The sequence below is a fragment of the Cervus elaphus genome, chromosome 12, assembly GCF_910594005.1.
Source record: "Cervus elaphus chromosome 12, mCerEla1.1, whole genome shotgun sequence".
In the NCBI taxonomy this organism is placed as follows: Eukaryota; Metazoa; Chordata; class Mammalia; order Artiodactyla; family Cervidae; genus Cervus; species Cervus elaphus.
This window is the reverse complement of record NC_057826.1, coordinates 30,569,427-30,583,114: the sequence shown is the minus strand read 5'-3', so window position 1 is coordinate 30,583,114 and position 13,688 is coordinate 30,569,427. Positions and strand designations below refer to the sequence as shown.

The following is a 13,688-nucleotide window of genomic DNA, read 5'->3' as shown; positions in this document are numbered from 1 at the left end:
TCTGGCTACAGACTTGCATAATTAATTATGTTAACAAGCCCTTTCCTCATTATCTGGAGGGAAACCTTAGGTCAACTCCTGCCATCTATGGCCAATTTGCATTTCCTGAAACTTTTGACTCAGTGCTTTCTTACTTTAAGTGATTTTTCTGCTGATAATGAGACTGCTACAGAAGGTTTTTCTGGAGGCAGAGAGAACAGGGAAATAAGTGGTTTTTTCCATTGGACTGAAGATGTTTGGAAAAATAGGAGGAAGAACAATGAAATAATCCAAATATTATGAGGAAAGAGGCAGAAGTTTATATTAGAATGGTTTATGTGATAAAGGAAATGTTATACCCAGTTCTTTTTGTTTATAAATGGTATCTCAAAGCAGATACTCAAGTACTTAGCTAAAAATTTTAAGGCATTGCCTATGCAGTACTAATATTGCGATAATGCTGTACTCATCACAGTCTGATTGTCTTTGTGTCAATATATCATAAATCAATATTGTGGGGATGTGACTTTTCTCCTACTTTAAGCACTTCAGGTTTGTTCTAATTTAAACAGAAAAAAAAAAAAAAAACCAACAAATATTCCAAGCATTAAGAGAGAGGTTTGTGTTTTGAAATTAATTTTAGATAGTTATGGCAACCTATAATAGAATATAAGGCAGTGTTTTCCAGCATGCTTTAGAGAAGACCACTTTATTCAGAATTATCATGTTTCTGTTGACATATTTTTTCTAGAACTCTACTTTGAGACACTATGGCTGTCTGTCCTTGTTCAAGAAGTAACAAACAAAATGCAAAATGTGGAACTTTCTGGTAAGGCGTTGGCAGATAGTCCTTGTGTGTGTGTTTGGGAGATATAGTTTGATCCAGTGGTGGAGAGGTTGCTTCAGTCATGTCCGACTGTTTGTGACCCTATGGACCACAACAGCCCGCCCGGCGCCTCTGTCCATGGGATTCTCCAGGCTCGAATACTGGAATGGGTTGCCCTTTCCTACTCTGCGGAAATCTTCCTGACCCAGGAATCAAACCCACATCTCTTCAATGGCAGGCGGGTTCTTCACTGCTAGTGCCACATGGGAAGCCGGGTGGAGAGGTTACTATGAGAATATTCTCTGGAATAAGGACCACGATCCAGGGGAGAAGGTCACTTCTGCATTCTTCTCTCTGAATCATCAATTCATGTCTTCCTAGCCTAGAAAAAGGTATTTCTCCCCAGCTGATCTGTTAGTTCCTAGGCACCATTTAGATCACAAGTGGTGAGGCCTTCCCTGATATCTCAGTTGGTAAAGAATCCGCCTTCTATATAGGAGACCCCAGTTTGATTCCTGGGTGGGGAAGATCCCCTGGAGAAGGGCTCAGCTACCCACTCCAGTATTCTTGGACTTCCTTTGTGGCTCTGCTGGTAAAGAATCCACTTGCAATGTGGGAGACCAGGGTTCTGATCCCTGGGTTGGGAAGATCCCCTGGAGAAGGGAAAGACTACCCACTCCAGTATCCTGGCATGAAGAATCCATGGACTGTATATAGTCCATAGATCATAGAGAGTCAAACACGACAGCAACTTTCACTTAATTCATTATAAATTGATTGATGGAACAGAATTTCTGAGAGTACCAAATGCCTTTCTAAGTAAAGAATCAGACACTGCATTCCCACATTCTGTGGACAAATGGCACCTCTAATGTAAATGGACCTTGAGATGTTTTGCCTTAATTTTATATTTGCCTTAATAATATTTCATTGATTTGCAATGGTAAAATATTGTGAAAAATCTTTAATATGAAATAGAATGGAGTTTAGAGTTTTTAGTCTTTTAGTTTATGCCTGGTAAAATCCTAGGCTAAAATTATTCAAACATACTTTTCTAGTTAATGATAAGGAGTTCCATATTTTATGAATTTACAAAAAAATCATTTAAAATATAAAAGATTACTCTGTTATCTTCTAATTCAGCCATTCCCTGTTAATTCCTCTTATAAAATTTTTGGGTGGACTATATATGATTGATGGACTCACATTTTGTAACTTTCTATTAGGTTTCATTTTTTTAAAGAGGCTAGTCCTATGGAAGCAACCTAGATGCCCATCAGCAGACGAATGGATAAGGAAGCTGTGGTACATACACACCATGGAATATTACTCAGCCGTTAAAAAGAATTCATTTGAATCAGTTCTAATGAGATGGATGAAACTGGAGCCCATTATACAGAGTGAAGTAAGCCAGAAAGATAAAGAACATTACAGCATACTAACACATATATATGGAATTTAGAAAGATGGTAATGATAACCCTATATGCAAAACAGAAAAAGAGACACAGGTGTACAAAACAGACTTCTGGACTCTGTGGGAGAAGGTGAGGGTGGGATGTTTCGAGAGAACAGCATGTATACTATCTATGGTGAAACAGATCACCAGCCCAGGTGGGATGCGTGAGACAAGTGCTCGGGCCTGGTGCACTGGGAAGACCCAGAGGAATCGGGTGGAGAGGGAGGTGGGAGGGGGGATCGGGATGGGGAATACATGTAACTCCATGACTGATTCATATCAATGTATGACAAAACCCACTGTAATATTGTGAAGTAATTAGCCTCCAACTAATAAAAATAAATGGAAAAAAAAAAATAAAGAGGCTAGTCCTAAGTGGGTCAAACTTTAACAGATAACATTATTAATTTTCTACTGAGATTGGCAAACAATTGTTATTTGGTTTGTGTTTACTTAGATTTTCAAATATATTTATTGTCTGCTCTGTTGAAGAAAGTTTTCATTCCTAGTGTTTAATACCTAAGTGACAAAGTGTAGGTCCATGTTATAACAATAATGTTGTAATTTTTCTTTTTCTTTTTTTGGTATAATCATCCAGCTGGCAGCATGAACTTTTTTGAAGTGAGAAGTTTTAAAGATAATCTCAGACAGAAAACCTTGAAATTATCAATTGTCCCAAAGGGAACTAATACAAATCTTAAATCAAAATTTCAACCCGTACATTATGGCTCACATTATAGAAAACTCTCTAGTGAGGGAATGCAGATTCTTTAGCCTGCTATCCACTCTGTCACTTTGGCTGACAGTCTCTTGGGTTTCAGTTTCCTTCAATTTCAGATATGTGAAATGGAGAGGTTTGGATTAGCTCACCATTTCTCTGACAGTTTTGTCTCCAGTGGCTTTGAAAGGCGTGTCACATTCACTGTCTGAGTTGACCCTGAGTGTCCTGCATCACAAGTCAGGATCTGGCAAAACTGAAACCCGGAATGAGTAATTTGCCTACTAATAAATTTAGTGTAATGACAGAATCAGAGTTAGAACTCAGGTCTCCACTACCATCACATCCTAGATGTTTATCTGACAGCTCCAGATATCAAATACACGTCCCTTCCCCCACTTCCCCACTGTCCATAATGATGGCGGAGAGTATTTATCCAATGCTTATCTAATGTGACATTTCTTTCCTACTCAGCCTTGACATGGTTTCAGAATCCATCTCAAAGCAACATTCTAATAGCTACCGCTAATAGACAAAGAATTCTAACGAGTTTGGCATTGTACCTAGTAGAATCTTTTAAAAAGGGCCACTGTAAATTTTTTAAAGGAAATTTACTTTTATTGTTTAATTCAAGTGGAATGTTGTTGCTTTCTTTTTAGCATTGGTTCCCAATATGATGATTTCTTTTCAATTAAAATAATTATAGATTACCACACGACAATGAATTCAGTGACACCATCAATGAATTTCAGTTTCATTAATCACAGTATATAAATTCATTTGGAGAAATGGGCATGCAAATATATACAAAACATTTACATGCTTATAAATGAAAGGCTCCTTGTGCTATTTCCCACCCTCCTCCTACTGCCCGCAATCCCTACCACCAAGAGTTAGGCATTAAAAATTATTATTCTATACTATTTTGTCTTCTTTTCTTAGTTTTAGTTTAAGTTAAGTAGAATTTAATTTTTGTTTTAAGGGACCTCTTCAGTGGTTTCCATTCTGTGTGCTGTGGAGTCCCATTCCCAGGAGGTGCCTCAAGAGACACTGCCCGCGTCCCCCACCCTACGGCCTCACACCCTTCCAGCTTTAACCAGCCTGTCGACTTCAAATTCTGTATATTGGGGTTCTCCATGAGATTTCATTTAGTTAAAGGGTTTCACAACTTTTTAAAATTGAAAATGACTACATGCCCGTTTTACACAGTATTTCGAGGTTATCCTATTGGTTAACACTGGAACCAGGATAAGGACCAGTGTTGTCCAACTTGCTGGCCACTCTTCATCCCCTTGTCCTGTTCCTAAGACGGTGGAGGAGGTAAGCTGACACCACTGCCAGCTCTGAGGGCAGCACATACTTAAGTGGAAAGAAAAATTGTTTACAGTGTTACCAGGGGCCTGAAATCTGTTTCCATTCCTGAATAAAAGATTATGTGGTGTATGTATTTGTTAGTTTGGGGTGGGTGGAGGGATGGTGAAGCTTTTTTTAAAGCTTAATTTTATTTGAAATAGTAACGAGTGATGCTCTAGGCAGAAGACAGTTTCTCTTCTCTTTTTCCCTGTGTTGTGCCTCTTCCCCATGCTGAGTTTGTGGCATGCTTTACCTTGTCCTGAATTTAACCATTGTCTAAGCAGACTCTCTTGTCTCTTTCCTAGATTTTCCTGTCCATCAGAGGACAAACTTAGGGCTTCTTTCTCTACATTTATTGCTGTTATCATTATTAAATCAACAGGCCATCAAGACATCGGCCAAATAGGATACTTAACATACCTAGTTTGGGCTATCTTTTTCTTTTTGCCTCACGTGTCCCTGTAAAACTCATTGGTTTTTAGGACTTGCTTACCTCAGTTTCGGTTCAGTTCAGTTGCTCAGTTGTCTCTGACTCTTTGCTACTGCATATACTGCAGCACACCAGGCCTCCCTGTCCATCACCAATTCCCGGAGTTTACTCAAACTCATGTCCTTTGAGTTGGTGATGCCATCCAGCCATCTTATCCTCTGTCATCCCCTTCTTCTCCCGCCTTCAATCTTTCCAGCATCAGGGTCTTTTCAAATGAGTCAGCTCTTCACATCAGGTGGCCAAAGTATTGGAGTTTCAGCTTCAACATCAATCCTTCCAATGAATATTCAGGATTGATTTCCTTTAGGATGGACTGATTGGATCTCCTTGCAGTCCAAGGGACTCTCAAGATTCTCCTCCAGCACCACAGTTCAAAAGCATCAATTCTTCTCCACTAGCTTTGTTTGTAGTGATGCTTACTAAGGCCCACTTGACTTTGCATTCCAGGATATCTGGCTCTAGGTGAGTGATCACACCATTGTGGTTATCTGGGTTGTGAAGATCTTTTTTGTACAGTTCTTCTGTGTATTCTTGCCACCTCTTCTTAATATCTTCTCTTCTGTCTGGTTCATACCATTTCTGTCCTTTATTGTGCCCATCTTTGCATGAAATGTTCCCTTGGTATCTCTTAGTTTCTTGAAGAGATCTCTAGTCTTTCCCATTCTGTTGTTTTCCTCTATTTCTTTGCATTGATCACTGAGAAAGGCTTTCTTATCTCTCCTTGCTATTCTTTGGAACTCTGCATTCACATGGGTATATCTTTCCTTTTCTCCTTTGCCTTTTGCTTCTTTTCTTTTCACAGCTATTTGTAAGGCCTCCTCAGACAGCCATTTAGCTTCTTTGCATTTCTTTTTCTTGGGGATGGTCTTGATCCCTGTCTCCTGTACAATGTCACGAACCTCTGTCCATAGTTCTTCAGGCACTCTGTGTATTAGATCTAGTCCCTTTAATCTATTTCTCACTTCCCCTGTATAATCATAAGGGATTTGATTTAGGTCATACCTAAACGGTCTAGTGGTTTTCCCTACTTTCTTCGATTTAAGTCTGAATTTGGCAATTACCTCAGTTCTCCTTACGCATTTGAGGCTGCAGGTGATCTAGAATTCCTGGAACAAGTGTCTGGTGACCCTTTGTGGAGGGCACTGAGTAGATCCCAGGTCCATGCCTGTGTGGGGGGGGTTCAGTGTTTCCCTTTGAATTCTTGTGGGTTGGCTGTTCCCGCAGACTCCTGACAGGCAACTTGCTGCCTCGCCCTCCTTGGGAAGGTCATCTCCTGAGCAGAGTTGCTTTTCTGGTAATTGTGGCAAAGCCGACCATTTCACTTCAGTCAGTAGTTTCAACCTCCTCTGTCCCCATGTGTTTAAACAGATCTGATACTGAGAAACTGAAATGGCTTTCTCTGGACCTGCTCACTTTTTACACCCTGATGACACAATGGTAAAGAATCCGCCTGCAGCGCAGGAGATGTGGGTTTGATCCCTGGGTTGGGAAGATCCACTGGAAAATGAAATAGCAACGCACTCCAGTATTCTTGCCTAGAAAATCCATGGACAGAGGAGCCTGGCGGGCTATAGTCCTTGGGGTTGCAAAGAGTCAGACATGACTGAATGACTCAACAACAATAAAAAAGTAGTGTTCAGGGTTAGGATATAAAAGGAAGGAGGAAGAAAACAAACAGTGAAAGCCTCGTAGGTCAGAAAACTGACGCTATCTGCTGTCTTTAACAGATGTGTCCTCATCCATCAGCCATTTAGCAAGTCTGTTTTCTTTCAGAATAAGTTAGGATGGCTAACTGCAAGTTCTTGAACTGCCTAAGGGAAGACTCTGTGGAGGAACTTTAGTTATCATAGCTCATCACCAATGCTCTAGAGGCTTACCAGTTTCTCTTGTGGGGTGGGAAGGAGCTAGGTGAGCAACATGATGAGTTTGAAGGGCCCTCAAGGCTTATACAAAGTTAATGTGCTTGGTGGAGATAGCTCACTAATGGTAACTTCATTTTCTTCCCAAGGCAAATTGGAATCTCAGAAGTGTTGAAATATCCACTGCTCATATCTGCGTCACTGGAATTATTGATTAGCTTATTGTAATCACAACTAGAGTGATTGCTGTTTCAGGTAAAAAGAGTAGGAATGAAACGTCCAGGGTTGTTACCCAGGAGCTGTATTTTAAAGGCATCCCTAGAAATCAGTAATATCTGTGAACTGCACTGGGTCAGTGTCAATTTCCTGGGTTTGATAATGTGTCATAGTTTTGTAAGGTATTACTGATGGGGGAAGCAGGGGATTTTTTTCTCTTCTCCTCTCCTCCCATTCTATTCCCCCTCTGCCTTTCTCTTCCTCTCCTTCTCATCCTCCTCTTCCTGCTCCTTCTCCTTCCTTAGGAGACTAAGGTTATGGCAAGAGTCAAAAGTTAAAAATACCCTGAGAGGAAGAATTACCATTCCAGGTAAGACATTGCATTTCAGGTCTAATATCTTTCATTCCTTCCTTGCTCCCTCCCTCACTTCTTTCCTCAGTTTTACTGAGTTACATTTCACATATATAAACCATCTCTTTTAGAGTACAGTTAATTGGTTTTTTTTTCACAGTGCATTATTCATCCACAGAGTTGTATAACCATTACCACAATCTAATACTAGTTTAGAAAATTTTCAACTTTCCAAAAAGGGACTCCATAGGCATCAGCAGTTATTTGTGTACCCTCTCCACTTCCCTGCGCACCCCCCCCCCCAACCCCCCGCCTTCATCCCAGAAAGCCATGGATTTGCTTTCTGTCTGTATGGACTGTCTTGTTCTGGACATTTAATATAAATGAGGTCGTATAGTATGTGATCTTGTGTGACTGGCTTCTTTCATTTGGTATAATGTTTTTTAAGACTTCATTCATGTTATAGCCTATATCAGTACTCCTTTTTTGTTACCAAATAATATTCCATTTTATGGACACACCACATTTTGTTTATTCATGGACATTTAGATTGTTTTCATTCTGTGGTTGTTATGAATAATGTTTCTGTCAGCATTCATATACAAATTTTTGTGTGAACATATGTTTTTAGTTCTCTTGGGTAAATACCTAAGTATGGAATTGCTAGGTCATATGGAGAGTCTATGCTTATATTTTGAGGAACTGCCAAACTATTTTCCAAGTGGCTGTACCATTTTATATTCCCACCAGCAGTGAATGATGGTTCCAGTTTTTCACACCTCAGGTGTTTCTTAAATACGGTGTTTTTGTTGTGTTTACTAAATGTTTCCTCTTGTCTTGGTGGCTGTGGGAGTAGGGAGCTGAATAGTAACATTGGAGGAAATGAAACCAATAAAAATCAAATAAATTATTTTCAGACTGGCTGAGTGTAGCTCTGGAAACCTTTCAGCCCAGAGCCTACAAACCTTCCTGTTTGACTGGATATGACATTACCAGGAATTTTACTTTCCTGTTTTTATTCTCCCTGAGGAGAAAAAAAGAAATATGTCTTTTCCTCACTAGACATGGAAGGTTCAAACAAACATAAAGGACCCCTGAGTTATTAACAATTCCACGAGAACATGTACTTGGTCTGTGCCCAGAATAGTCTCTGTAAAACTTTTCCTCTTGGTGCTTCCTCTGTGCTGTTCGCCACCAGAGTGTAACACAAGAGCTGAATCAAGGTTTGTTGAATCGATATTTGGAAAAGAAGTGATGACTGGATGCTAGTCAGCTGGCTCGGGCCCCTGGAAGGCCTGTCCCCGCCTGCTTTCTGTCAGCTGCAGCCTCTCAGGGTTGTTACCGGCCTGCACCAGCCAGTGGTGGTTGCATTTGCCTTGTCTGAGCTTAGGATAACAAGACCTCCCATAATCCACCAGGGCAGTGAGCAGGTAAGTCTGAAAATCTTGGAAATGGCCCAGTACACCAGCCAAAGACAGGATCCCAGCTCCTTTGCCCTGTGTGGCAGACTTGGGGAGTAGGCACGCAAGGGAATACTGAGGAATACTGTCTCTAAATTCTGGTACATAGATCTGACAGCTCCCACGGTCTTATGGCCACTGTCGGTTGCTTTTGGTCATATATTGACAGGAAGCAAGCAGATTATTTTGCCTGTTGAAACCAAACTGTGACAGAAAAGACTCGCCCCTTATGACTACCTTTCTCACATTCCCCCTATTTTTTACCCCCAGGAAAGGATGTATTTCTTTTATTCAGGTAACTCAAATAGGAATCTAGTGGGGGGGGGGGGTGGCGCAGGCTCAAATAATAGCTACCCATCACATCTCCCACATTTATCTTCTTGCAGAGCAGAACTTTATGCATGATGGTTACAAGGGTGGATTCCCTCCAGATTTTCATTGACACCCTCATTGTGTACTTTTCACTCTCCCTGTGGGTGGGGGTCACTACACATAGGTAGTGTCTAGCAGGTAAGTGTTGTCTCTAAGGCCTCTCCTCGATCATTCACTCTCTAGCCAAAACTCCTTTGACTTCCCAGAATCCCTCCCTGAAATGCCGTGCTCACATCAGGACAGGACCCCTTGTTCCTTTCTCCTCTCCAGTAAAAACTGTCCATCTCAGGCACATTCTTCCAATGACCTGTATTACCTCTGTCAAATCAGTATCTTGTTTCCATTAAAATGAGATTGGGTTATGTATGTATATGTATATGTGTGGGTGTATGATTTAGGACAGCTGTCTATTGATTATGGGCTTCCTGCGTAGCTCAGTTGCTAAAGCATCTGCCTCCAATGCGGGAGACCAGGGTTCAATTCCAGGGGTGGGAAGTTCCCCTGGAGAAGGAAATGGCTACCTACTCCAGTATTCTTGCCTGGAGAATCCCATGGACAGAGGAGCCTATTGGGCTAGAGTTCATGGGATCACAAGAGTCAGACACGACTTAGTGATATCTTTCTTTCTATTGATTATACCCATGCAAATTGTCTACCCATTTTATTAAGCCTGTATGTCATTGATAGGCACAGAAAGTTTTTTTTAACTACATTCATTTCAAGGGTCAATTTCACGTCTCCATGAAGCCTTAGAATATTTTATTATTTATTTTTATTAGTTGGAGGCTAATTACTTTACAATATTGTAGTGGTTTTTGCCATACATTGACATGAGTCAGCCATGGACACATGTGTTCCCCATCCTGATCCCCCCTCCCGCCTCCCTCCCCATCCCATCCCCCTGGGTCTTCCCAGTGAACCAGCCCTGAGCACTTGTCTCATGCATCCAACCTGGGCTGGTGATCTGTGTCACCCTTGATAGTATACTTGTTTCAGTGCTATTCTCTCAGAACATCCCACTCTCGCCTTCTCCCAGAGTCTAAAAGTCTGTTCTGTACATCTGTGTCTCTTTTTCTGTTTTGCATAAAGGGTTATCGTTACCATCTTTTTAAATTCCATATATATATGCGTTAGTATACTGTATTGGCCTTTATCTTTCTGGCTTACTTCACCCTGTATACTGGGCTCCAGTTTCATCCATCTCATTAGAACTGATTCAAATGAATTCTTTTTAATGGCTGAGTAATATTCCATGGTGTATATGTACCACAGCTTCCTTATCCATTCGTCTGCTGATGGGCATCTAGGTTGCTTCCATGTCCTGGCAATTATAAACAGTGCTGCGATGAACATTGGGGTGCATGTGTCTCTTTCAGATCTAGTTTCCTCAGTGTGTATGCCCAGGAGTGGGATTGCTGGGTCATATGGCAGTTCTATTTCCAGTTTTTTAAGGAATCTCCACACTGTTCTCCATAGTGGCTGTACTAGTTTGCATTCCCACCAACAGTGTAAGAGGGTTCCCTTTTCTCCACACCCTCTCCAGCATTTATTGCTTGTAGACTTTTGGATAGCAGCCATCCTGACTGGCGTGTAATGGTACCTCATTGTGGTTTTGATTTGCATTTCTCTGATAATGAGTGATATTGAGCATCTTTTCATGTGTTTGTTAGCCATCTGTATGTCTTCTTTGGAGAAATGTCTGTTTAGTTCTTTGGCCCATTTTTTGATTGGGTCATTTATTTTTCTGGAATTGAGCTTCAAGAGTTGCTTGTATATTTTTGAGATTAATCCTTTGTCAGTTGCTTCATTTGCTATTATTTTCTCCCAATCTGAGGGCTGTCTTTTCACCTTGCTTATAGTTTCCTTTGTTGTGCAAAAGCTTTTAAGTTTCATTAGGTCCCATTTGTTTATTTTTGCTTTTATTTCCAATATTCTGGGAGGTGGGTCATAGAGGATCTTGCTGTGATTTATGTCAGAGAGTGTTTTGCCTAAAAATATGGAATGCCTCACGAATTTGCATATCATCCTTGTGCAGGGGCCATGCTAATCTTCTCTGTATCGTTCCAATTTTAGTATATGTGCTGCCGAAGTGAGCACAGAATATTTTAATGTTAAAGTAATTGTTGATGTATTATCTATTGGTTAGCCCATTTTGTAATTTCTGTATTTTCCAATTGAATGGCTTCAATTGGAGCTATAAAGAGTTGAGTTCTAAATATATACTATATATATATGTATATATATATATATATATATTTCTTTTGACGTTTTTTTTGACCAGCCAATGCTTTGACTGGATTGAGAGTTCATAATGCCTTTCCCAAATCCCCCAAATAGGAGTTTCCAGCAGTTAAAAAAATTTTAAGAACAGACCTTTGCTATACATTTGTTCATCTGACATTGTGTTTGACCTGGTCTTGGGGCAAAGAGAACTGTCTGAAAAAGGCTGTTTCTCATGCAGGTAGGGGTGGAGAACTGAGTTCTTCCTAATCCGTGTATGTGCCCTTTTTTGTTACTAAACACAGTAGACCCAGAGAGGCAGCCTGTGTGACATGCCAGGCCTCAGGACCAGCTCCCTCTGAATGTGTTTGACCAATTTTTAAGGCAGTAAGGACTGATCAACCATCAGCCACCATAACATTTCATGCAGTTACTTTCATCTTCAGTAGTGTAGTCGATTTATCTGCCTTACAACTTATCCACAAAACATCATCCTTTTATCTGTTTGTGACATTTTTCACCTTTGATGGGATTCTGACTGTATCATTGTGGCTTATAACTGGAGTTACCAGTGAAGTCTGAGATCTGATTTTCTTCTAAATAAGCATGTTGTATGATGTCCAGTAAGGTAGCAACCAGCTGTATGTGGCTGTTTATAAACAGGTGTGAAACATAACAAAAGACAAAGAATGAGTGATCCTTCACAAAGGAGAAAATATAAAGCTGCTTCCTGATATGCTGTAAGAAGCACTCTCTGCTCTTGGTTGTTCCAGAGGACAGCAGAGAACAAGGACCAGGATTCTCCCAGACATGTTGGTGGTCTCCACAGGGGCTCATGCCAGGAACTGGAAAGTGTTATGGAGTAAGTTTTTCCAGCCTGCAGGAAAAGATTATTTAAAACAACAACTAGAACAGAACACCCCACCAAACTCACACAACTTCACAAACCCAGAAAGTTTCTGAAGATAGGCTGGTGATTGGGGTGGTAGTGGAGTGTGTTAAATTCCTCTTCAGCATCACACACTTGGTCTAAGTTTGGAGAGGAATTTAGTTATAATTTGGATGTAGGCAACATCACTACCACATTTCATATCCTCATTAGCCACATGTGGCTAATGGCTACTCTGTTAGACATTGTAGAGATAACATATCCAGTGTCATAGCAGGTTGGCTGTTCATCGGCTTTTTTTTTTTTTAGCTCGCAGTAAGTTTGTATGCAGACTGCTGCTCTTTCCTCCAAGAGTAAAACTAAAGTCTAGGGAATTGGAATTTCTGTTCCCCAGAACTGGATCTTAGATCTACCTAAGACTTAGTGCCAATGTCTTTTATAGGTTCATGTACATATAGATATAAGATTTGGTTTGAACATGAACTTGACTGTCATGCATTCTGATTCATCCAATCCTTATTTACTCTGGCTTCTTGTTCTTAGAATCCTTCCTTTCTAGTATTCCTTTGGTGCTCCTTTGCCTCAGGGACTATGATACTGCATTTAACCACGCCTTTATTTGTTCTTAACTATCTTGCTCCAAATGTATAGTTACCTTGCCTGAGTGTTAGCCATGGATTGTGTTTGGACTCAAGAGTGGTTCCTGCTGTGGATGTAGTTATTTGAAAACACAAATTTTCCAGAATAACATCCATTGCCAGTCACTGAACCACAATGAAAAGTATTCTCTTGACTTCATTTCTTGTTTTAAGCATCTGACTTGAGTTTCACAGGCTTCACCTCCTGAGATTTTGTTTTCCCAGAAGCTACTGGCAGGAGACAGAATGATCTGAGGAAGTCAGAGAATTGGTGGCTCTCTTCTCTAAATGTCATGGAACATAACTAAATTTAAAGCTCTTGAAAGGCAAAGACAATATATTTTCTCACCTCTACTTTACCTATAAGTACTTATAGTATTAATACTTAAACAGTGATTGGCTGATTGATTAACTCTGGAGCAGACTTGCTAAATGTGGTTTTGTGTTTTAATTTTTGTTAATATTTAAGTCTGCTGAAATTGAACATTCTATATTGAAAATAAGTTTGTCTAGTTTTGAACAATAAACTGGTTTATTATTGATACATGGTTTCCTCACGGACCACACTCATTATTGCTTCCAACAGTACTTACTATGACTCTTAGTGATAATTAATAGTTCTCTTGGTGAAGCCAAAAAATGAATGTGGTTAGTGATGCATCACTGATGAAACAATGTTCTTGCCTCTAACACAAAATAGGACTTGGGCTCTGTTTACCTGGCCCCATTTATTCCATTAGGCAGTGAAGACCCCTGGAACTAAGTGCAGTGTGGTTGTAGGATTCTGGGTGCAGCAGAATGCTGGGTTCATTGAGCAGAAATCTTGATTTGAGTCTGTTCTTGGGTTGGCTTTGCCAT

The 13,688-nt window shown here is 40.3% G+C and overlaps 1 protein-coding gene and 1 non-coding gene across 3 annotated transcripts in view; one reads left to right on the top strand and one right to left on the bottom strand.

Moving 5' to 3' along the window:
- The window catches only part of DAAM1 (dishevelled associated activator of morphogenesis 1), a 178,339-nt gene that overhangs the window by 20,202 nt on the left and 144,449 nt on the right, over nucleotides 1-13,688 (top strand). The gene's annotated exons all lie outside the window — the stretch shown is intronic.
- Nucleotides 11,074-11,180, bottom strand: LOC122705923. The gene has a single exon (XR_006344195.1). It is a non-coding gene; the product is annotated as a U6 spliceosomal RNA (small nuclear RNA).